This window comes from Rhinolophus sinicus, chromosome 2, assembly GCF_057876585.1.
Source record: "Rhinolophus sinicus isolate RSI-liver-muscle chromosome 2, RSI-T2T, whole genome shotgun sequence".
NCBI classification, from domain to species: Eukaryota; Metazoa; Chordata; class Mammalia; order Chiroptera; family Rhinolophidae; genus Rhinolophus; species Rhinolophus sinicus.
Genome location: NC_142502.1, coordinates 180,147,410 through 180,170,107, shown reverse-complemented (window position 1 = coordinate 180,170,107; position 22,698 = coordinate 180,147,410). Strand labels below are relative to the sequence as shown.

General features: G+C 40.8%; 1 protein-coding gene across 1 annotated transcript in view; it reads left to right on the top strand.

Moving 5' to 3' along the window:
- The first annotated feature begins 6,563 nt into the window (after positions 1–6,563).
- Positions 6,564–22,698, top strand: part of VSNL1 (visinin like 1) — an 81,199-nt gene continuing 65,064 nt past the window's right edge. Inside the window, exon 1 of the mRNA XM_019752569.3 lies at positions 6,564–6,942. The gene's annotated coding sequence lies outside the window, so the exon portion shown is untranslated. The remainder of the gene's footprint in view (positions 6,943–22,698) is intronic.

Here is a 22,698-nt window from a genome sequence, read left to right as displayed (position 1 = left end):
AATGGCTATTCACAACTGAAAAGGACTATAGCCAAGCATAGAGGACTACCTAAAAAGTCACTGAAGAAACGAAATCGGGGATTTCTGGTGAAGATGGCAGAGTAGGTAAATGCTGCGCTTACCTTCTCGCACAACATCAAAATTACAACTAACCTACAAAACAACCACCATTGAGAATCGCCTGAAGTCTAGCAGAACAAAAGCCCAACAACTATGGACATGCAGAAGAAGCCACCTTGAGATTGGTAGGAGGAGAGGAGGGGCAGAGACGCAGAGCAGGCTGGTCTCACACCTGCACGTGACCATTAAAAATTGGGAGGGATATCTTGGCTACACTCGTTCCCCCCCCCACCCCATGGGGGAGTGAGGGGACCCAGCACCACACCAAACTCCCCAGCCCAGGGTTCCAGAGCCAGGGAGAGAAGTCCCCAAAACTTCTGGCTGTGAAAACCAGCAGAGATTGTGGTTGAGTGAGACGGAGGGTGACTGCAGGCCCAGGCATCCTCTTAAAGAGCCTCTGCATGAACTTACCTGCTGTCAGACTCACTGGCTCTGAACTCCAGTGCTGGGACAGCAGCTCCAAGGTGAAAGGCAGGAACTGAGTTATCTGGCTGCAGGGCAAGGGCGGGACGGGCAGCTTTCTCTCAGATGGAGGAGCGGGCGGAAGACATTATTTCTTTGTTGAGTCTTCCCCCTTCCCAGCATACACAGGCAGGCAGCCACCCAATCTCAGTCTCCATCAACCTGGCTAACACTGCTCATTGGCCCTGTTTTCCTACGAGCCCGCCCCACCCAATATCCGGGCCCACCCAAGCTGCTTTCAGTGACTTTTCCATATAAATGGCTTGTCTTGGATCATGCTGCAGACTATCCTAAAATTTCTCAAAGGTTCACAAAACCCAAACAAGCAGCGTGTTCCATACCTCTGGCTGAGTAGCCCTAAGCCCAGCAGTAGTGGCAGCGAGCCTTCGTTCACAGTTTGGCCTCTCAAGCACCTGCAAGCACAGCACAGGTGGTGGCCATCTGTGGACTGCTTTGTGGCTCGTACCAGGTGGTCCCTGGTAGGGCCCAGGCTGTGGCTGAAATTGGCCTGCAGTGGGCCCCCTCCCAGGTGGCCAGGTCAGCTTCAAAATGAGCTGGAGCATCACCCAGCTGCCTCCAAAGATGACACACCCAAAGAGCAGACTGAGCTGGCACCAGAACCCTGCTACTCCATAGGGTCAGCCCCTCCATAACGGCTCCTTCACTATAGTAATGGCCAGTCCTCACAACCTCACAATGAGCCTCAGGGTCAATACTTCTCATTGATGTGCAAACAGCAACTAAAGTTCAACTATAACAGGAGGATACACCCACACAAGGGACACACCTGGAACACTGAGCTCTGGTGACCAGGGAGACTGCACCACTGAACCCCACAGCACATCTACTACATAAGGCCATTCTACCAAGACCAGGGAACATAGCAGCCCTGCCTAATACAAAGAAACAAACACTGGGAGGCATCCAAAATTGGGAGACAAAGAAACATGTCCCAAATAAAAGAATAAAACAAAGCTCCAGAAAAAGAACTATTTATCAAAAAAAACAAAACAAAACAAAACAAAAAAAAACCCAAAACACTACCTCGAGGGGACGTGTTCATCCATATGTTCATTGCAGCATTATTTATAATAGCGAAGACATGAGGTCAACCTGGGTGTCCCAGAATGGATAAATGGATAAAGAGGTAGAGCATATATACAATGGAATATTACTCAGCCATTAAAAACAATGAAATCTTGCCATCTGTGACAACATGGATGGAGGGTATTGTGCTGAGTGTAGTGAGACAGCAAAAGACCAATGTCACATAATTTCACTTGTAAGTGAATCTAAAAAACAAAATAAACAAATGAAACAAAAACAAATTCATACATACAGAGAACATTTTAATGGTTGTGAGATGGGAGGGGGGTTGTGGGTGGGTGAAGAAGGGGAAGAGATTAAGAAGTACAAATTGGTTGTTACACAGTGGTCATGGGGATGTAGGGTACAGCATAAGCAATATAGTTGTAATAACTATGTTTGATGTCAGAAGGGTACTAGATTTATCAGGGTGATAGATGGGAGGGGGGTTGGGAGCAGGGTGGAAAAGGTGAAGGGATTAAGAAACACAAACTGGAAGTTACAAAGTAGTCAATGGGATGTAAAGTATAGGAAATATAATTAATAATAAGGTAATAACTATGTATAGTGCCAGGTGGGTACTGGAGTAGTCAGGGGGATCACTTCTTAAATTATATAAATGTCTAACCACCATGCTGCACACCTGAAATTAACATAAAATAATATTGAATGTCAAGTGTAGTTGAAAAATTTAAAAGGGGAAATAAAGGTTCAAAGTTCCAGGTATAAAACAAATAATGGGGATGTAATGTACAGCACAGGGAATATAGTCAATAATATTGTGATAGCATGGTACGGTGTCAGTTGGTTGCTGGACTTATCATGGTGATCACTTCTTTAGGTATATAAATGTTGACTAACTATGGTGTACACGTGAAACTAATATATTGTATGTTAGCTATCTTTTAATAAAGATCTTTAAAATAAATAAAACAAAAAAGAAATAGGGTCATATATGGTCCAATTTTACTATCATTATTTTATGTTGTTACTAAGAATAGTGGTAAAAATTTCCAGCTTAAAATCACTGCTATGAATCTATAGGTTAGGCCCAAACGTAGATGAGAGAATGGAAGACTGCAGACAGACCACTTCCATTTGCTATAACCATTTCTGAGACTCCAAGAAGTTTCCAGGAAACTCAAAGCTTTGACGATAATTCATTCAGCAGGGACTCAAGAAACTTTTATGGTGGATTGTTCAAACTTTAAGGGAAATTGGTGACACAGCTAAGAGTGATTTTTCAAACCGAATTTAGATTCAATCATGGATTACAGAGGAAAATCAGGAGTGGACTGGAAGAAATGATCAACCCAGTCCACTGAAACTGTGAATCCCTCTTCTGTATAGCGAGACATGAAATGCTCCCTCTAATTGCATGGGAAACTCCTTCATGATCTTGCATCTTTCCACTTATTTTTGAAAAACACATAAAAGGAGTACATCATTATACAATGAAACACTTTATGTGTCAGAAAAACTACTGTAAGGTCTTATTCTAGGCATAACTTCCTATTTGACTTTAAGAAATTATTTTGTTGGTCTATCCATATATTTTAAAAATAGGATAAAAATCAGGATAAACATAATCACCTTACATAACACATCTCTGTAAGGATTAATACCCTTTTTAAAATAAGGGCGCTTTACTCATTCAGGAAAATTGCTGTCATTATTCTTTATGAATTTAAATGAGTATAAATCCATTTTTCCAATCCTGTCTCTTTTCATTTTAATGTTCACTTTCTAACACTTACGTTTTTCTTCCAATTTCCTAAATGACACCATGCCTTAAGTTCCACCCTTCTTGGATCATATATTTTATACACAGCATGTCTACCTAATAACTAACATTACCATCCGCTCACAGGACCACAAGCTTAGACCTGTTATACTGCTGGCATTTTGCATTTCTCCAGTCATTCTCAGTTTTCAACTTGGCCATGCCACAATTAAAGTGGATGGAAATATCAAAAGAAGTTGAGTATGCCCCAAAAGCCGTTCTTGGTTTTATTTTGTTTTGTTTGTTTGAATTTGGGAAGGAGTGAGGTAGTAGAAGTAAGGATACTTCAGAAAAGAATATAATCAGTAACTGAGGAAAGAAAAAAACAGCTCCTCGGTTGTTTCTGGGCAAGTGAGGATTCCACCAGGCACTCCAGAAAAAAAACAAACAACTTCCTCCCTATAGCGCCTTCTTCCCTCCCTTCCCCACGCCTCCTCGACTTACCCCCTCCCCCCAAGAAATCTCCAGTGTGTAAAAGCTGACACTGCAGGGGGTCTGCAGTGTTGGGGACCTGGCCTCAAGTGACAGGACAACGGCTATGGCTGGTGGCAGTCTTCTCTCAACACGGTGCAGCCTTCTAGTCCCTTTACCGCAGGGCGCGTAGGAGCGCAGGGCAGCGCACCTCTGGTCTTCCGGGATCAACCGCGACAGATGCAAATACCTGACTAAAGAAAGAAAGACAGATCTCCCCTGTTTTCCAGTGTCCCCACCACATTCCTCTCTTCAAATTCATTCTACCCTCCTAAAGACGGGAATTACTTTATGTAATTTGAAAGATAACATTCCTTTGGTATGTTATCTATGGCATTCCTGTGACTTCCGCGGCACATAAAACTCGACCGAAGGGCATATCAAAGAAAAAAAATTTTTAACAAAATATTAGTGCCTAAAAAGATAAGCCTACATAATAGCTGGAGAGTAAGAGTTAAGATTAAGATAGCACATTAAAGACGTCAAACAACTCTTCAGTGCAAATAACTAAAATCAAAACAAAAAAAAACCTGCGTGCCCAGTTAGACAAAGCTTCTTTACCAAGAAGCACATCCATCTAAATCAAATCTCCCTTACAACACATCATGGTTTAAAATGATCAGTGTCCATATTTTCCTAAACACGAGTTCAAAGGAAGTTATCTAAAATCGAACACTGCAGCGAAAGAAACCTTCAGGGCGCAATAAATAGATACAGCTCTCCAAGCAGAGAAATGGCATCATGACCCCTTAGGTTGATGCAGATTGCCGCGCGAAGACTGCTAACCAGCGAGAAACCCGAGAGCCCACCGCAAAATACTTTAATAGGGCAAATCGACAAAAGACGGGAAATTACTTTTAAAGCTTTGGAGGCTGTCTCCGTGGCCAACCAAAGCGACTTAAATCAGAACTGACTTTTGCCCCGACCCCATGCGGAGAAATAGAAAGAATTGGCGGGGCGAGCCCCGCTGCGCACTGCGCACTGCGGCCGGAAAGCGCAGGGCTGGCGTCCTGCACGCTCAAAACATGCTTGGCTGCGGCAGCGCGCCGGGGCCGCGCTCCCTGCCTGCTCCGCGCGACTCCGCACTCCGGGTTTCCGCGGCCACCAGCTCCGGACGGGAGAGCCCGGCCCGGAGGGGAACCTCGGCGAGCTGTGTCCCGGGAGTCCCGAGAGCGCTCTCCCCCTCCGCGCAACCTTCCCGGGGCTTCTGGCCCAAGGAAACGCGTTCCTGGGCTGGCCAGGTTGGCTTTGAGCGCGAAGCTGCGGATTAGGCGTCACCGCCCAAGGCCTTCACTTAGCTCGAGCTTTTGATTGCCACAGATTCATGCAGCCCAGTTTCCCCCGGTCTTTGCCTCAAGTTCTGGGAAGCTGGACACCCCCGCTTGCAACTAGGAGCAGCTCTCCCTTGGCAGCGGAGATTTGTCATTGTAGAGCCCTTCTGCCACGGGAGATGCTCTAGTCTTGATGTGCTCAGCACAAAAAGGTTAATCTGCAGTTTTCCTGGTGATGAGGTGTGTGAAGGGTCTTGGCAAATTGTAAAGCTCTCTTAAGGAGAACACTGATCTTCACTGCCCTCCCAGAACTTCCCTTTCTTGGAAATAATATTCCCACCTGAAAATACACCTCGGGGGGCGGGGGGGTTGTTCACTGTGGGACCTCCAAAGCATAGAACAGTGCTGGACAGTCAGTAGGTAGGTGCTCAATGAGTAATTGTTGAATGAATGAAAATACAAACATACGCACTTGAATAAACTGATCTGGTTGGGGACATTTGTGGATTCCCCTTGCTTTTTTGGTAGGGAAGAGACCAAACATTTACTGGGCACTACTCTTTGCCAAGTCTTCTAGGCTTTGGCAGGCCAGTGGGGAGGCTGGGAGGACTGGCAAATGTATGCCTCCTTCAAGGATACAAAAGGGGGTTTTATAAAATCTCTTAGTTCAAGCCCTAGACCCCAGATTCCAAGGATGGTTCATTCCCTCGCCCTCCACTGTCCTCTCCTCTATATCCCACTCAAAGCTTATTCAATCGGCATTTAGGTGCATACAGAACGCGCTTATTAACGTGTGTTGATGGTTGGCATGATCTGCCTAAGGTCACACAGGGCAAGAATCCTAGGGTCCAGCTCCTTTAAATACACATTTCTCCAATGCTTTTCTGGGCCAGGACCATCCTGGGCACTGAGGTACTACAGGCCGGCCCTCAGTACTCCCAACATAGATCCCCGGATGAAATGGCCCAAGCAAAGTGCCCCCCATCAGGGTTCCTTCACAGGGCTTCCGTAGACAGGCTCATAGCTTGCCAGGAATGCTTCCTTCTGAACAAGGGGTTTCTGCAGTTTTCTCCTTCACCTTACAGCCTGACAAAAGGTGGGCCAGGGACCCATTGGGCTGATTGAGGCGGGAAAAGCAGGCTCCACGTGTCCCTGGCCTCAGGCTTCACCACCAAACTCAGTAACCGTAGGGCTTGGTGAGCCCAAGTCGCCCTCCCTCGCGCCTGTCCAGGTGCGGCAGCTCAGGCAGCCAGAATCCCTTTTTCTATCTACTTTCCTTTCGAGTTTCAGCTAAAATCTGGAGACATGGAATCCACCCGCGGAAACTACAAGCTCCTTCAACTGAGCATGCGCCAATGCCGGGCTGCTTTTGGTCACTGGCTCCGGAGCTCTCCAGGCTGGGGCTGCAGAGCTGGAAGAGGCGGGGAAGACGAACCGGGAGGGGGTGCCTGGCGAGCAGCGGCTCGCGCGCCTGCGCATCCAGCTCCAGCGACCCCAGGTTTTCTATGGGATTCCCAATCTGCAGCAGAGACTTACCCAAGCGTGTTGCCGCCGCGGCTGGGCTTGGAAGGCGCGACCCAAGAGGAATTTAAGCAGCCTAGAGCTCCAGAGGGGGGGAAAAAAAAAAAAGCGCGAGAGGACCACGCACAGAGACGGCTTAACCGTTTGTCCGAATTTATATATATACATATATAAAGAACTGTTGAGTTTTATCATTTTCGTTAAGTGACCGTGCGCAGCGCTATAACTGTAAGTGGAAAATACAATCTTCGTTGCATTTCTGCATGTGTAGTGCAGCCAATTGTCTGGGAGATGCTTTAGCTATTGTCACATACTTTGCATAGATGCGTCTACACGCATGGTGACAATTGCTTTGGTTCATGTTGGGGATCCGAATGTGCGATTCATGAGGGGCCTTTTGGAATAATGGGGGAGGGGGAAGAAGGAGTGTTTATATGCGTGTAGGGGGTTGTCAGGCTAGATTTAAGAAAGGTGAAACAGAGGTGCTTTTTTAGTTTAAGTCTAGAAATGGGAGGATTTCCTTACAGAGATTTAAATACTAATTGACCGATTGTGAAGTTTTCCGGTTGCTGATAAAACTATTGAGCGGTTGCAGTCAAGTACCAACCTGTCATTCGTGGGGTTGGTGCACCATTTTTCTCACTGTGGAAGAGCAGTGAAGGTGTTTGCTAAGTAAAACTGAGTGGACGAGGTAATATGGAAATCAGGGTTGGTTTCCAAGCGGGATGTTAGTGTTTAGAACCGCCGAGCTAGGCGCAAAAAAGGGCACATTTCTCTCAGTGTTGAGAAATGAGTAGATCATTTTTCGTTTTTGATTTCTCGTCATGATGGTGAATGGGCAGATAAAAAGAAAGATATTCAACCGCACAGTCAGCCGTCTATATTGAAGAGTCTTGAGACCCAGAGCGGCTGAATAGGGCGTCAGACCCGAACTAGTTGCCTGCCTTTGCCTCCTGTATTCGCGTTCCGGAGTGCAGGGTTGGGAAGTGTGAACCCAGCCGTGTTACGCTCGGTAATGTTTTCTTTAGAGGAGAAAAGGTCGTGTTGTGTTTTGAGTTGAAATGGGTTGTTCCTTGCCCAGAAACAGAGGAAGGGTCTTGGCAAGGTCAACCCCCGTGGAACTCGGAGGTGCTGGTGAATGGGGGGAGGAGGCGACGGGAGGAAATGGTGATGCCCCTTGCCAGGGCTCAGCACTGCGCTGCACGGATCAGTGCCCTGTGAGATGCGAGAGTCGGAATCCATTTTTCTAGAGGTGCCCTCCTGTCCATATTTTGGGGACCAAAATGAAATGGCAATGCTGTGGGTGTAGAAAACACAGTGTATACTATCTGTGTGTCACATCCCACTTTAAGGCAAGAGGAACCTGGGAGCTGGATTGCTACATATTAATTTTTTTTTAAGAAATTTCAGGTTGAGACAAATACAAAAGGAAACTCTTGTGAAAACCCATTTTATCTCCACTACCATCTAAAGTGCCTACATGTGTGAGTGGTGGGGGATGGGTTCTGCACGGCTGAACACCTCACTCAGGAGTGCACGCACATTAAGGTTGGGTGTTTAACAACCCCAGGAAATGCTGCACTGAAGCAGGTTGGCAGAATGGCATGAGGCAGGCAGACAAGACAGAAGCATGGCCAGTGTGTGCTGGATTTCCATGGAAAAAGCAGAGAAAATGTCTGGGATGAAAGGAAATAAATTTCCCCCAAGTGGGGCAGATCATTAGAGGACTCTTTGGCCTCCTACTCAGTCCAACTATTTAGAACCCCTTCAAGGAATGTATAGTTTATTCCAATGGGTGAGATTTGAAATAGGAAATTGGAGAATACCCTCTCCTTGGAAACCCAAAGAATAAATCCTACTGCCTTGTCTGTTCCTCCCTTCCTTACTCCAGGGCAGAAGGACCATTCATTTGTCACAATTGAGCCACACTCACAGTCATCACTGAGAGTGGGAATCAGCTCCATGAATGGTGCAGGTGTTACATTGCATTGATAAATGGGGGGTGGAGGAAGAAGGGGGGATCTGGTATGAAGCTTATAGATGTTTGGTGTCAGAGACCCTGGTTCACAGGCTGGCAGTTATGAAGGGTCACATCAGGCAGAAACCTTTTGAAAGCATCTAGTCCAAACCCCTTGTTTTACAGATGAGGAATTGAGGCCCAGAGCCATGAGCTAGGGAGAAGCCAATGGACCACTAGTCTATGGAATATACAATTAAAAAGTAATGGACAGTGGAAATGTTCCCTTCTCTCTGCACTTTTAGCATCTTCAGTGACATTGCCAAAATCTTCAGATAAATAATTCTCTGCTCCCGGCACACCTTTCCAGAATCCCAAGGGTTCCTTTACATACCGTGGCACTTCTCTGCTTCTCCTTTCTTGTAAGGTCTCTTTCTCTTTTCCGTTGCCGCTCGCCTGTAATAGACCCACCTCATTAGATGCGTAGTCTGGCCTTTCCGGCCTTCTCTGCACTTTAGTCAATTTCTTCAGAATCCTTGGAGGTTTTTGAGAGAACTGGCTAAATCAAAATCGTCAGCTCCTGTTTGAGGACTGCCCAGGCCCACCCATCCCCTCCCTGCTTTATTCCCAGAATCCTTCAGAGAATCCAGCCTTCAGAGACACTGCAGGCACCAAACTCACTCTTCTACTGTCTTGTCTCCCCTTGAACTGCTGCAGCTACAGGGACTGGGACCTTGTGGACTAAGGAAGCTGCAGTATAAACACACCCGGGGCTCTGCCAGCTCATCTATGGCTCCTAGAAGGCAGAACTCAAATCCAAGATGCCTGAATCTGGCCTTCATGGAAATCCTCCCGATGAAGCCACCTGCAGAGAAGGGGAGGGGGGTGGGCAGGAGGTCTAAGGGAGGAGAGCTAGACTGGTTCAACCTGACCAGGCACTATAGAGGCCAGCAGTGCATCTTTTAAATCTTTAGAGCTTTTAAAGCGCTTGCACAGCTTTCTTCTCTGTCTTGCTGGACAGAGACTGCAACGCAGGCAGTAATACCTGCTTCATTGGCCCTTCTCTTTCCTCCTTTCTGTCTTCTCCCCCGCTTGCTTTCTCCATTTCTCCCTTTCTTCCATAAAAATTTCCTGAGTGCCTATACAGTAAAGCTCTAGGCTTTTTAAAGATAGATAATCCAGGCCCTCCTGTTTCTTCTTCAACAATGTGATCTCCCAGGCACTTGCAAAGATAACCCAAACCACCACAAATGTCCCCTTGAGGGAAATGCCAGGAATTCTTACCTGAAAAAGCTGAGGCGTTAGGGCAGGCTTGAGGAAGACTGAGTCTGAGTAAGTCTCTTTCTCATTTCAAAGAGTAGTTAATACTCTTGGAAGTTGTTGAGGAAGCTGAGGAAAGGAGGTGGTGAGTTTCTCAACACATTCACCAATTAACAATTTAACTGAACTCTTCTCCCGGTAAATCTTTACTGAATTGGGGTGAGCTCTGTCTTGGGTAAGAGTTTGTCCCTAACACATACTCGTATGATCAGATGTCACCTGGTCTTGCTATCCCATTCTGGAAACAAGTATGTCTACGCATTTGAACACTGAATAGCCTCTGCAGGCAGCAGAGACTTGTAGCTGCTAAGTGCTCTGCTTTGATTTGCAAGGCTGTGAATCTCATTGTGTAATAGGATAATTTGATTAGAAACGCTGTCCTGGGCAAGCTCTAGGTTTTCTATTTGGGTTGTATATAGGTATGGATTCCAAACATTGCTGAAGAGCTCCCTGAGGAGTTTCATAGAATAGGATGACAGTATAACATCAACAACAATGCATGGTTTCCTAATTTACAAAACCAATATATTTTAATGTCATTCTAAAGATCATTTTCTTTGTATTGAGTGATTTCTATGCTCCTAAGATTAGTGATTATTTAGGACTATAGGAAGGTTCTTCTTATAGAAGAAATCACAGTCAGTTACTCTAAGGTTGAAATTGGTGATGTCCATTTCACAAATATTTAAAAGATATAGATATATTAATTTTCCTAAAGCATCAAATGATAGAGATAAATTAATACATGATTGATATTTCTACTATCCCAGTAGTTCATTCATATAACAATAAGAGTATATGAGTTGGATGGAATCCACGTAAATTACCTAATACATCCTTCCAATACATAAAAACATATATTATATTAAGGAACATTTTTATCTGAAAGACATATCTACAGTATGAAAGCACAGAGATTTTAATGACCTTTTTCAGATTTCCACAATATCTGTACAATGTCTTCTATAGTAGATACTCTATAATATTTGTCAATTAAATATTTGTCCTAACAACAATCATTTGTATGCACCTTACTAATTATATCAAGATATAAATCATTTCTACTAAAAGCATGTGCATAATTAACGCTATTTTAAACATCTTTATGTCACTGAAAAGAAAGACTAAAAATTATAATTTATTTTCAAGAAAGATATAAAAGCACAATATTAATACCTTTAAGAGTGCTTTTTTACTCCACTCACATGAGAATCCTCCCTTTTATCTCTTACTAAGTAAAAATATAAATTATTTTGATCTATTTTCAAGAATTGATATTAATAATTCAAAGAGGGAAGGTAAGCCTCGACTATGGTAGGTAGCTATGGGTACCACTTGTTTAGATCATGGGTTTCGTGAGCTATGGAATTATTTTAACACGTTCCCACTGTGAAGGGACCACAACACTGCATTTCTCATTTACAGTTTGTTTCTAAAAATAACTTATGCTCTTTTAAATGAATCAAAATAGTCTGAGTTGCTCACAGCTTGATTCATTGAGACTTCAGGAATGGGGATCTTGGGGGTGCTTTAAACCACTTAATGAATGAAACAGAAATGGAATAGCAAATTACTGGAGAAGCCTCAAAGAGATTTGACACTTTAATAATAAGGTGCCTGTGAATACATGAAAGAGATGTTCTATACCCTGAGCAGCTCACTTAAAGCATGCAAGTCAGATAATTCATCTTTTTTTTTTTAATTTATTGGGGTGACAATTGTTAGTAAAATTACATAGATTCAGGTGTACAATTCTGTATTACATCATCTATAAATCCCATTGTGTGTTCACCACCCAGAGTCAGTTCTCCTTCCATCACCATATATTTGATCCCCCTTACCCTCATCTCCAATCCCCTTACCCTCTGGTAAGATAATTCATCTTGATTCTTATGCTTTCTCTGGATTCTCCACTGCATTACTTCACTGCAGTTCTAACACAGATGGCTTGCTGTGTAACCACCAATTGTTAATATTTTTAAAAGACAATGCACTGCATTTCTAACCATATATTGGGTTATTTTCAGGTGAACATTCTATTTGCTTTTGTTCTAAATTGCAATTGAGACTTGGCGTACTCTCATTCACCAAGTGGCCTTCAAGCTCCATATACCTAATAAAATAATTGCTAAACTTGTTATAGAAAGTAGGTATCTCAATTAAAAAAAAATTCATTTTTATGAAGTATTGCTCATAAAGGCAAAGTTAACAAATCAGTTAAATTTGCTTATAATTGTTATAGATCTATAGAATGAATCCTATTTTTATTTAGTCTTGCTCATGTAGGGATTTTTCTGAAAATAGGAGTCTGTCACTTTAAATATACTTTTTTCTCATTTCTTTGCATCTTGTTTATTATCTCTTAGGCTCTGAATGACTATGAACTTTTGAGGAGCTGAATGTAAATAGATTTTTTTGCAAATCATTAACGTATAAAATGTGCTTTGGCACTTAGGTGAAGTTTTTCTAATTCAAACAACTAGATCCTAATATTTCTGTTGTTTCATATTTCAGAAGGTTATTGCACTTAAAGTTTTCTTAGAATAGTAGACTTTGGTACTACAGGAGTCTCTGGTATTTTATATTTTGCATTGATTTTATTAATTTGTGAATAATGTGTTTATTTCTGATTTCTTGAAACCCAACCTTAAATTATTAGTGAAATATCCCTTGGCGTCCCATTAAGTTGACATGATTATTAATATAATATTTTTAATGTATCAAATAGTGCTGTACAAGTCTGACTCAATTAACCACTTCTGTTTATTGGAATTTCTTGATATTTGATGCCATGAGTTAATGGAAAATTATCAATTTTGTTCATTGCAGAAGTTCAAGTGTTTTTGAAATTTATACATAACATGCTTGATGTTTGCTTTCTTCTCATATAGGAAATTTTTATGAAAAATAAAAGAGAAATTGTGAAATAAGTTTAAATTCAATACAAAATTATTATTTTTTCTATTAAATTGTTTATAAAGGTATTCTATCCTCAGCGTGAGATGAAAACCATCCATTTAATCTTTCCTCATTTTAGTTTGTGAATGGGAAAATTCCTCAACCCTCACTAATGTTTCAACTGGCTCAAAAGAAATGAGAGGAAATGTAAACAAGAGTTTTCAAGCTAGATATACTTACATAAAAATCCCCAGTTCCATAGTTTTTTAGATCTATGACCTAGAATGATTTGGTTAACCTCTCAGCCTCAGTTTCCATTTCAAATAGTAGTTCATAGGATACTTGAACAGAAAATAGAAGACTATATATGTAAAGAATATAATATAATGCCTCATTATTGAAAATGTGCAATAAATGATAGTTATTATCATTATCATCCTTTTCATGAGAAATCAATGGTTCATAAACCCCTTTAATCTCTGAATTGTAGTAATCCCATTCATAGTGGGACCTCTGAATAAGGAATTGAACTATGAAGAGCAGTGAACAGTGAACAGTGCTTAACCTACCTTAGAAAACAAGTGTCTACTGAGTAAATAGATACTTGTTTAGCCAAGCACTGTGTAGTCACTGTGGAATCAACATTAAATGAGATACAATCCCAGCCTTCAAGGACTATATGGCTAATGAAGAAGACAGATAAATGCAATCCAGTAAATCAGGTGAAATAAGATGGGATAGATGCACAGAGGAGAGAATTTCTAGAAGACACACCTACATTGAGACCTCAAACTTCCCATTTCTCTTATTCTTTTTTTAAATGCATTTCCTTTTCATTATATCTTTTCTTTACCATCATTGTCCTACCACATAAATTGAGCACAACGGGATATGGAACTAACAGGAGATTTTTAAGTGTGTTTCCTTATTGAACACATTTTAAGGTCATCTATTATTTTTCAATGTAGCTAAATCATGTGGCCCTTGACTCCCAATCAAGCCTCCCAATCAAGAAAAACTTTTTATGATCCCCACTGTTTAATGTAAATATGATACCATAATACTTCTATCCTTTAATACCTTCCAAAGAAAGGGATTGTTATATGATATACTCTCCCCCCACCTCCCTTATTATTCCAACTAAGTTCATGACTAATCCTTCAGTGTTTTTCTGTGGGAGGACTCTGATGTGATCTACCCTTTCATTCTTTTCTCCAGGACTTTTATGCTAAGGAAAATATACCTCCCAACTCCTCTTTTCTACTGCACTGAAAACTTGTTCCCAGCCCTCTACACACATGTGCGCACACACACACACACACATACACACACACACACACACACACACACACACACACACACACAGAGGCCAAAATGGCCTTTTACTGTCTTTAGCTTTACTGAGAGACTTCCCTTTTCCTGAGCCTTTCCTCCCTTCTCCCAGTCCCTATCCCATTTACTAGGGGATTTCAAGTGTGTTTCTTATCTGTGGTTAAAAAGGAGCATCATTTTCTCCCTTTGAAGTCTATTAAAATTGCACCTAAATCCTGAGGTTCTTTTGTATAATAGGAGTCTTGGATGATTCACAGAATCGGGTAGGACTTTTGGTTCTGATTAATTGTGGGGCTTATTTTCTTACCTGTGCAATGGGGATAATATATTTACCTATTTACCTTACGGACTGTTGACCTTTTATACCTATCAATATACCCCCTAAAAGAGCTTAGTGGGTAGTAAATACTTCTTCCCTCACTCCAGGCCTCCACCTTCCCTCCTACCCATCCTCCTCAATCTGCGTTTACCATTTCTCCTAGTCTCTAAATATTCTGCTCTTTCCAAGTCTATTTGCTCAAATTCTCTGGTGTAAATAATAGCTAACACACACACATCCCAGACAGCATGGTGAGTGTGCTCTTAGAAAAGGTGTACTCACTGAATCAACGCCCTAACTCCTACCTGTGTCCCTGCATTTCTTTGGAAGAGCGCTTCCATTTATTTAAGACGAGCCTCCTACTAAAGTTGCCAAAGCTTCTAATGACCAGCATTCAGTGAGTGAACAAGCCTCCCTCACGCCAGTGATTTATAGAGCTCTTCATAAACAATGTCCGATAACACCTGCCAGCCTGTAATTGTCTCTGACCTTTATCCTCTCTCCTTTGCCTTTTCTTCTGAGGCCCTGGGTGCCTGGGAAACATTCTGATGACGCCTTTATTTAACTTCTTTGTAGCAGGTCTAGCCTATCACTTACATATCTTTTGTCCATCATATAAATGTCAATCAAGTACCACCAAATAAATAGCAGAAAGGGAGCCCTTAGTGGTGCACACAATCCATGTTACGGAACATGTTCGAGTCCAGATTAGCCTATTAGAACCTGCATTTGTTGAGTGTCTGTAGAAGTGTACACTAATGCATATTGGCTAAGAGCAGCAAATGGATTTCAAAGCAGGGGTGAGGGAAAGTTGCACATACATACATACATACGTATGTACATGATATATACACAATAAATTCAATGTACTAGCATAGGTAGTTTTATATTTTTTTAAGCCAAATCTTTAAGAGCAAATAGCTTTATTAACAAATCAGTGCTTATGAGACGACATTAAAAAGAAGACCTATTGAAAGTTTCCTCATTCTAAATGAAGTGGCAGAGTTGAAAAGGGAGGGTGGTTTAAATTTGGTGGTAAGGATATTTTAGACTTTGTCTCTTTAAAGAAATATTTCTAAATCACTCCAATAGTGATTTCCTCTCAAAGAGTTTTGTGGGAACATTTTTGAAGGAAATAATGCCTCCTATAGCCCATTCTTATATATTCCCCGTGCACATTTTCTATTAATAATAAGTCCGAGTGGTCCTGTTGTGAAGACCCCAGTATCGATTTAGCTTTGCTGAACCTTATGTTTCCAATGTTTGTTCAGAGAATTTATGTTAAAAAAACATTTATTACTAACTCATTGTGGTTCTGAAGTACCCAGTTGGAAAAGCTGCTTTAGAAAGACAAAAGCTGAACTTCATAATGCAAAGTACATAAAATGAGGAGTCATTACAGTATAGATGTGTTTTAGGCATCACAGCTGTGCTGTAGTCATTGTAAGTGTGACGTCCTGGAAAAGTTAAGTAACTTTTCTGAGTTTTAGTTTCCTTGAATGAAAATAAAGATGAGATTACCTACCTTCTCTAGTTAGCAGTTACTGTGACATTGAGATGACTTTGAACATATTCTGTAGATTATAGTGTCATGGGATAGTGAGAAATTTATCATTATCATTCAACTTTAGAATTTTAGTTTAACTTTGATAAAAAAAATATAATTTAAGAGTCAAAGTACTGATGTTGCACAGTTTATTGCATCAAGGTTATATCTGCTAAAATAAGTTCCTATCCCCTAACCTCCATCACTTTAGCTCCTAGGATAGAATGACGAACTTATGATAGCTGTAACCAGGTCTTCACAATTACATTGAAAAAAAAAAAAATTTGAAGTAAAATAATTGTGGGAGGAAAACCTAAATGATTTAAGATTTGAGATACACCTGTATCTTCTATATTTTTCTCAGGATTTTGCATGTTGTAGAACATATCTCAATTTCCAGAGAGACTCCTATGGAATAAAAGGGCCACCATGGTCATGCCTGTGTGTTTCCTCTAGCAGGGATGCTTTGGAAATAAGATTTTTATGCTAATGAGGGTTACTGGGCCTTCCATTCCCGGAATCAACATGTGTGTATAGATCTGAACAATGTAAGGGCAGTGAAACCCCTGAGAGAAGCAAAAGAGACCCACATGGGGATGTGTCCAGAGAGAATCCATTTGGACAAACTCTGCTTGCTCAGAGCTGGAACAACAGGGACAAGAGTTTCTCTTCAGGGACAGTGGAAATCATTCCTTGTGAGCTGCCCGCAGCTCTGATTATCAACATCTGATTCTTCCCTAGGAGCATCTAGCCAAGAGTTGTCTCTCAATGCTCTTATTATATCTGGACTCATATTAATTACTTATGTACGTGCCAGCTCTTCTATAAAACTGGAGGTTGTGATAATATTAACTTAAATGTTGTAAAGAAGTTAGAGTGTACAGGGCACTGGTGTGGATATTTACACACAGGACTGCCCTGAGTTCACATTACAGCTCTGCAAGGTAAGTGTCTGCAAGGTATGCTTCATTTTATGACTAAGTAACTGTATCTAGAAAGCAATTTGTCCAAGGTCACATAACTACGCGATAAAGGTGTTATTTAAATCCAGGGCTCTCTCTACCAATCTACAGACTTTTGTGTTTGTTTGTTTTTTAAAACTTTTTAATGGGGAAAGCATACACATTTGAAGAGAATAATGTAATGAACTTCCATGTACCCATCACCCAGCTTTAACTATTATTAAGGTCACTTTTCTGCCTCTTTATCCCCACTCTTCCCCCTCTAATGGGTTAGTTTGAACAAATTAAGGTATTATATCATTTCATTTGTAAATATTTAAATATATATCTATAAGGACTCTTTAAAACATGTCCACAATACTGTTACATACCCCAAAAAAATTTACTTAATATCATCAAATACCTAGTCAGTTTTCAAATCTCATAAGAATTGTTATAGTTTATCTGAATCAGGATCCAAATAAGGTCTCCACGTCCCAGTTGGCTAACAGACAGCCGCCTGTTTTATATAAGACATTTATGTAAGACATGCTTCTCGCTAGAGAGAAGTGTGGCATAGCTAAAGGAGACAGGGTTTCAAAGAGGAGCCTAGTTACTCTGAGAAAGTCATTTAACTTTTGTAAAATGGAAATTATATCCCTGAGATTAATTGGGAGGATTAATAACATAATGTTTACGAAAGTGCTTAGCACGGTCTCTGGCATGTATAGGTCTTCAATGAATTTCCTTTCCTAAGCAAAATTGAAAGGGATGAAAATGGAATAGTAGGCCAAGAAGCTTGAAGAAACTTCTTGGAGTGCTTTGGCTACTGATCCTTTGAGATCACTCCCGTTTTGTTTCTGGATGGAAATTTGACCACAATTGTGCCAAAGTGGCTAATGCCTAATGGCACTGAATCCTCCCCACTGTCATGTGTATAGTTCTGTATGGTGTCCCACATGAAAAGGAAGGGAATTTGCGACTTTAAAATGATCTCCGATTCAGAGAAATGACAATATTATACAATATTTTTAACTTCAGGTCAATTAAAAATAACAGGAAAAAGTTAAAATATGATATGTTAGCTGAGATTAATATAATGCTGTAGAGGTGACAAGTAAAAAAAAATAGAGGCAATTAATCTGATTCAGATTTGAGTATGCTTTTTGTTTATGTGAACTTGGACAAGTCATTTCATTCCTCAGGGTCTCAGTTTCTTAGTACAGAAAATAGAAATTCTGAATAAAATAATCTAAATCTAAAGATTAGACGTCAGCAACATGGGAAAATGGAAATAAAACTGGACTGTAAATCAGAACCAAATGTAAATTCTGACTCCATCACTTAATGGCTGTGTGGCCTTAGGCAAATAATTTAATCTCTCTGAGCCTCAGTCTTCTCATTTGTTAAACATAAATTATAACCTGTCTCACAAAAAGTGTTGTGAAAACGAGAAATAATATATAGTAAGGTCCTAGCAGGACCCTAGCATTTAATTGGCACTCCATTTTTAATAATGAAGTAGCATTTGCTGTTCTCAAAAAACTTTTAATTTAAATCGAGAAATGACATGAATTCTTAATCAAGAAATATGCAGCCGAGTATAGCTGACATGCCATCTCCTGCATTGGTTACATCTAAAACCATTTGTGAAAACAATGGGTACTTTATCTAGAACATAAATGTATGAATGCAGAACACTGCATTTATAAAGGCTCATAACACAACGACAGTAACATAATGTTCTCGTCTTGCTTGTTCCTGCTTATTTAGAAAATGTGAAACAAGCAGCTTCTTCTATGTTATGTGGGAATCACTTGCTAAAATGCCAGCCAGAGGTTGCTGCTGAAGAGTACTCAATTTTTGTAATACGTCTCTAAGGTTATATACATCGGTGACTGGGAACCCGATGGGGGATGATATAATAGAAGAAAGGCTAAAAATTCATACAGTGTTCCAGTAGCTTCTCTGAGCTTAGATCTTGGTTCTCATGTAGAGAACCAAGAATCCCATCATTTCTCTGAATTTGGATCCAGCCTGGACACCACTGATTGTTTTCATGGTGACGGAGTGTCTCATTATAACAGTGAGAATATGCCTGTTTTGTGGTTGTCTAGGATTACATAGAAGGGCAGAATTTTTCTTTTTTCATTAAGTGAAGGAGACAGAGATTACTTTTTTTTTTTCTCTCAAAGGACTTTTTATCTAGTTTTACAAACTCAACAAAACTCTAAAAACTAGAATTAAAGAGCGCTGCGGTTGCAATTCCAGGTAATTCATGGACTAATACTCACTCCCTCCATTCCCCTACCCTTATACAATAATAGCTCTTAAACGAACTTAATTGAGAGCTGGGAATTTGCTCTTCTTAAGTACTGAGTTAATACCTTCTCCTAAGTAAAAATAATACTTACTCACTGTAGAAAATTTGGAAAGCAAGACATAGAAAAAAAGAATAAGATCCACTACAGTCTGCTATTTATAGGTCATATTTGTCTCCGTTGTAAATATTGTTTCTAATTGAGTCTACTCATTTAAAATTTGTGTCCTACTTTTTTCCCTTAAACATGACCCTTACAATGAAAACTCTTCACGAATGTCATTTTAAGACATTACACTCCATTATACGTATGGACAATGTTTACCTCACTATTCTCTTATTTTTATACATGTTAACTTTTTAAATATCCCCGAGGGGAACACCTTTGTGCCAACAGCTCACTACCAGGTTACGCGTGGCCTGGGCAATGTCCTCAGCATAGATTTCTGGGCATCTCTAGCAGAATGAGTAATTACTTTGAACCTAGGCTGGGACGGCTGCTTAGCTACAGAGGGTGGGATTCTAGAGAATAGTTGGCCTGAGGAATCATAACATTTAGTACTTTGCAGAAAATTTATCTAAACTACTTAGTGATTTTCAGGGCCGACTGTAGGAGCAGATGGCTGCATTCCTTTTGGAAGCTCTGAAAAGTCTCTTCTGATCAAAACCTATCTGCAATTGCCTGAAATTCCATCACTTCTGTCACTTTGTTTTGAAGCAGGAAATAAGAAAGTGAGCCAAATCTAGGCTGAGATCCCAGAACGCTGGTTTCTACAGTCTTCATGGCATTCTTTGCTTTTATTATCATTCTTGTTACACTACTACGACCACTACCATCGTCCTCCTCTTCACCACCACTTCTACGAGAATTCTTCCTGACCAGTGAATTCCCAGAAAGCGGACCCAGGAGTTATGAATCTCTGGGTCTCTTATAGGCCTCAAAAGTGGGCCAGGTGCTACATGACTGTTAAAATGATGATATTCTGACCAAGCAGAACACCTACCTACTATCTTTGCCTTTTGAAACATGACATCCAGAGAACTGGCCAATACAAACACATCCATGGTTCTATGTGGTTCAAGGTCCATGAATCTGACACTCCTGGTCTAAAAGAAAACCTCCTGGGTCCTGACTTTTGCTTCCATTTTAATGTTAATTTCTCAAAGATTTCATGTGCCAGTGAAAACCCAGCGTTTATGAACCTGTACATTTATATCAGTTATTATAAGAACCATATTTAGTAAATTGGACAGTCATATATGGGTACAGTCTAATAAAAAGAAGCGAATTCTAAAATAAGGCCAATTTATCCTTCTTAAGTCAATTAGAACATTAAAGTGACCGACTGGCAGACATTGTGGTAGGAGGAAGAGCATGACTGTAGTGTCACGTAGCCCTGAATTCAGACCCCAGCATTACCACTCACTAGTTGCATGGCTGCTGTTTCCTTGCCTAAAAATGGAAACCATTAAGTCTGTCCTGCATAGTTCTTGTAAAGATTAAATAAGATTGTCGCTAAGGCATCCTTAGGACAGAGATGTGGATAGAGTGAATGTCCAATACCAGATAGTTATTATTATTGTTTACAGTGCTATGTGTGAATAACTAAGACCTCTAGGTCCTTTCAGGATTCATTTAAATATAAGCAATGCTCTCAGACTGAACATCTATGTAATTCACCAGTGTATTCCCAAGTCCAGAGCATAGCATACCATAGATGCTCCATAAATGTGCATTGAATGAATCAAAGGACACCAAATGGTCCCAAATGCTTGTCTAAGAGACGGAATTTCTAGCCACAGGAGGAAGATATTTTAGGAGCAAAAAGACCTTACATCTGCCTGGGTTTACTCGTCTGAGTAATTTCCACTTTTGACAGATTCTTACACCTTTTGATGTTCAGGTGTTCCAAAACTCCCCACAGTTCATTAAACAAAGGGGAATAGAGGATGAGATGCTTTTTGAGGTCTGCAATGTTTGTAAACACTCATGGCACATCTCATTTCTCCTCTGTGCTGTGGACGCTCTCAGGTGCTTCGCTTTACATACATATCTCATTCATATTCACAACAACTCAATGAGATAATATTATTTCTACTTTAGATGAAGGAATTGATACAGGGGTCAAGTAATTTGCCTAAAGTCAAGAAGTTTGTAAGTAATAGCTCTAAGATCCAGAACAGATCTCCACTCTTTCTCCTTATGTCACCTTGTTGCTTTTATATTCACTATGTTGCTTTCACATGAGGTATTATTTCGGTTTCATCCATTCATTCTCTCAACAAATACATATTAATAATGTGCCTAGTACTATATATATGTAGGGTGAACTGAAACAGGCATAATCCCTGCCCTCGTAGAGATCGGAGTCTAGTTAGAGAAATAGATATTAAACAAATAATCATAAAATAGCATAAAATTACAAATAAGATGAAGTGCCATGGAAGAAAACTACACGATGCAGCAAGAAAATGTTAACCTACTCATATTTTGAGCTGTTTGAAGTAACAGATTCCAGGGAAATCCACTGAGGTCTAGATTTCCAACCCAGCCTCCTGGGATTGCTGTTAAAATGTGTTTACAGTCCCCGGGCCTTGAGAATGAGATGGTGACTGCATTTGTCTTTGAGGAGAATGGGCCTTGCTCCCAGGGTTTAGCATCTCCCACTTTATCCATCACTCCCAAGGGCTCATTAAGATGACAACAACAGAGCTTTTGATGTCAGTACATCTCCAAGAGAACCACAATCTGAGGCAGAGGTCACTGGGACAGTTTCCAGATAAAGAAATCTGTAAGCACCTGTGGGTCAGGTGTTCTGCTCAAACTCTTGGTCACTTTCATGTGATACAGACATGTGGGTCTTTAAACATGCCCAAGTGCCTCTGTAAGTTAAAAGTGGTTTTCATTTGTTCAACACATATATGTTAAGTACTTACTATGTACTCTGGGGTACAGACATTGTTCATGCCCCTTCAGAACTCACATCACAAGGGTGGAGACAGATAATTGATAGTCTGTTAAGAACAATCATTAGAGAAGCCCAGGGTGCTGCAGGAGTGCCTCTGGGGCACACAGCACCCAAACATCCATAGGGTGGGGATTGGAGATAGGATAACTTGGGGGATGCCAAGACTAGGAATTAGCTGGACAAGGGGCAAAGGGGAGCAGGCATGCTGTTATTGACAGAGAGAGCAGCGACCGAAGTATACGATAATGGCAAGAAAATGCTGACAACTGCATGTGTCTGGCATAAGGTTTTAAAGGATTAAAGAATCTTGATCGAATAAGATGAGAATAGTGCCACAGGAAGAAATGTGGATTTTGTAATCAGGCTCTGTCACAAAATAGTC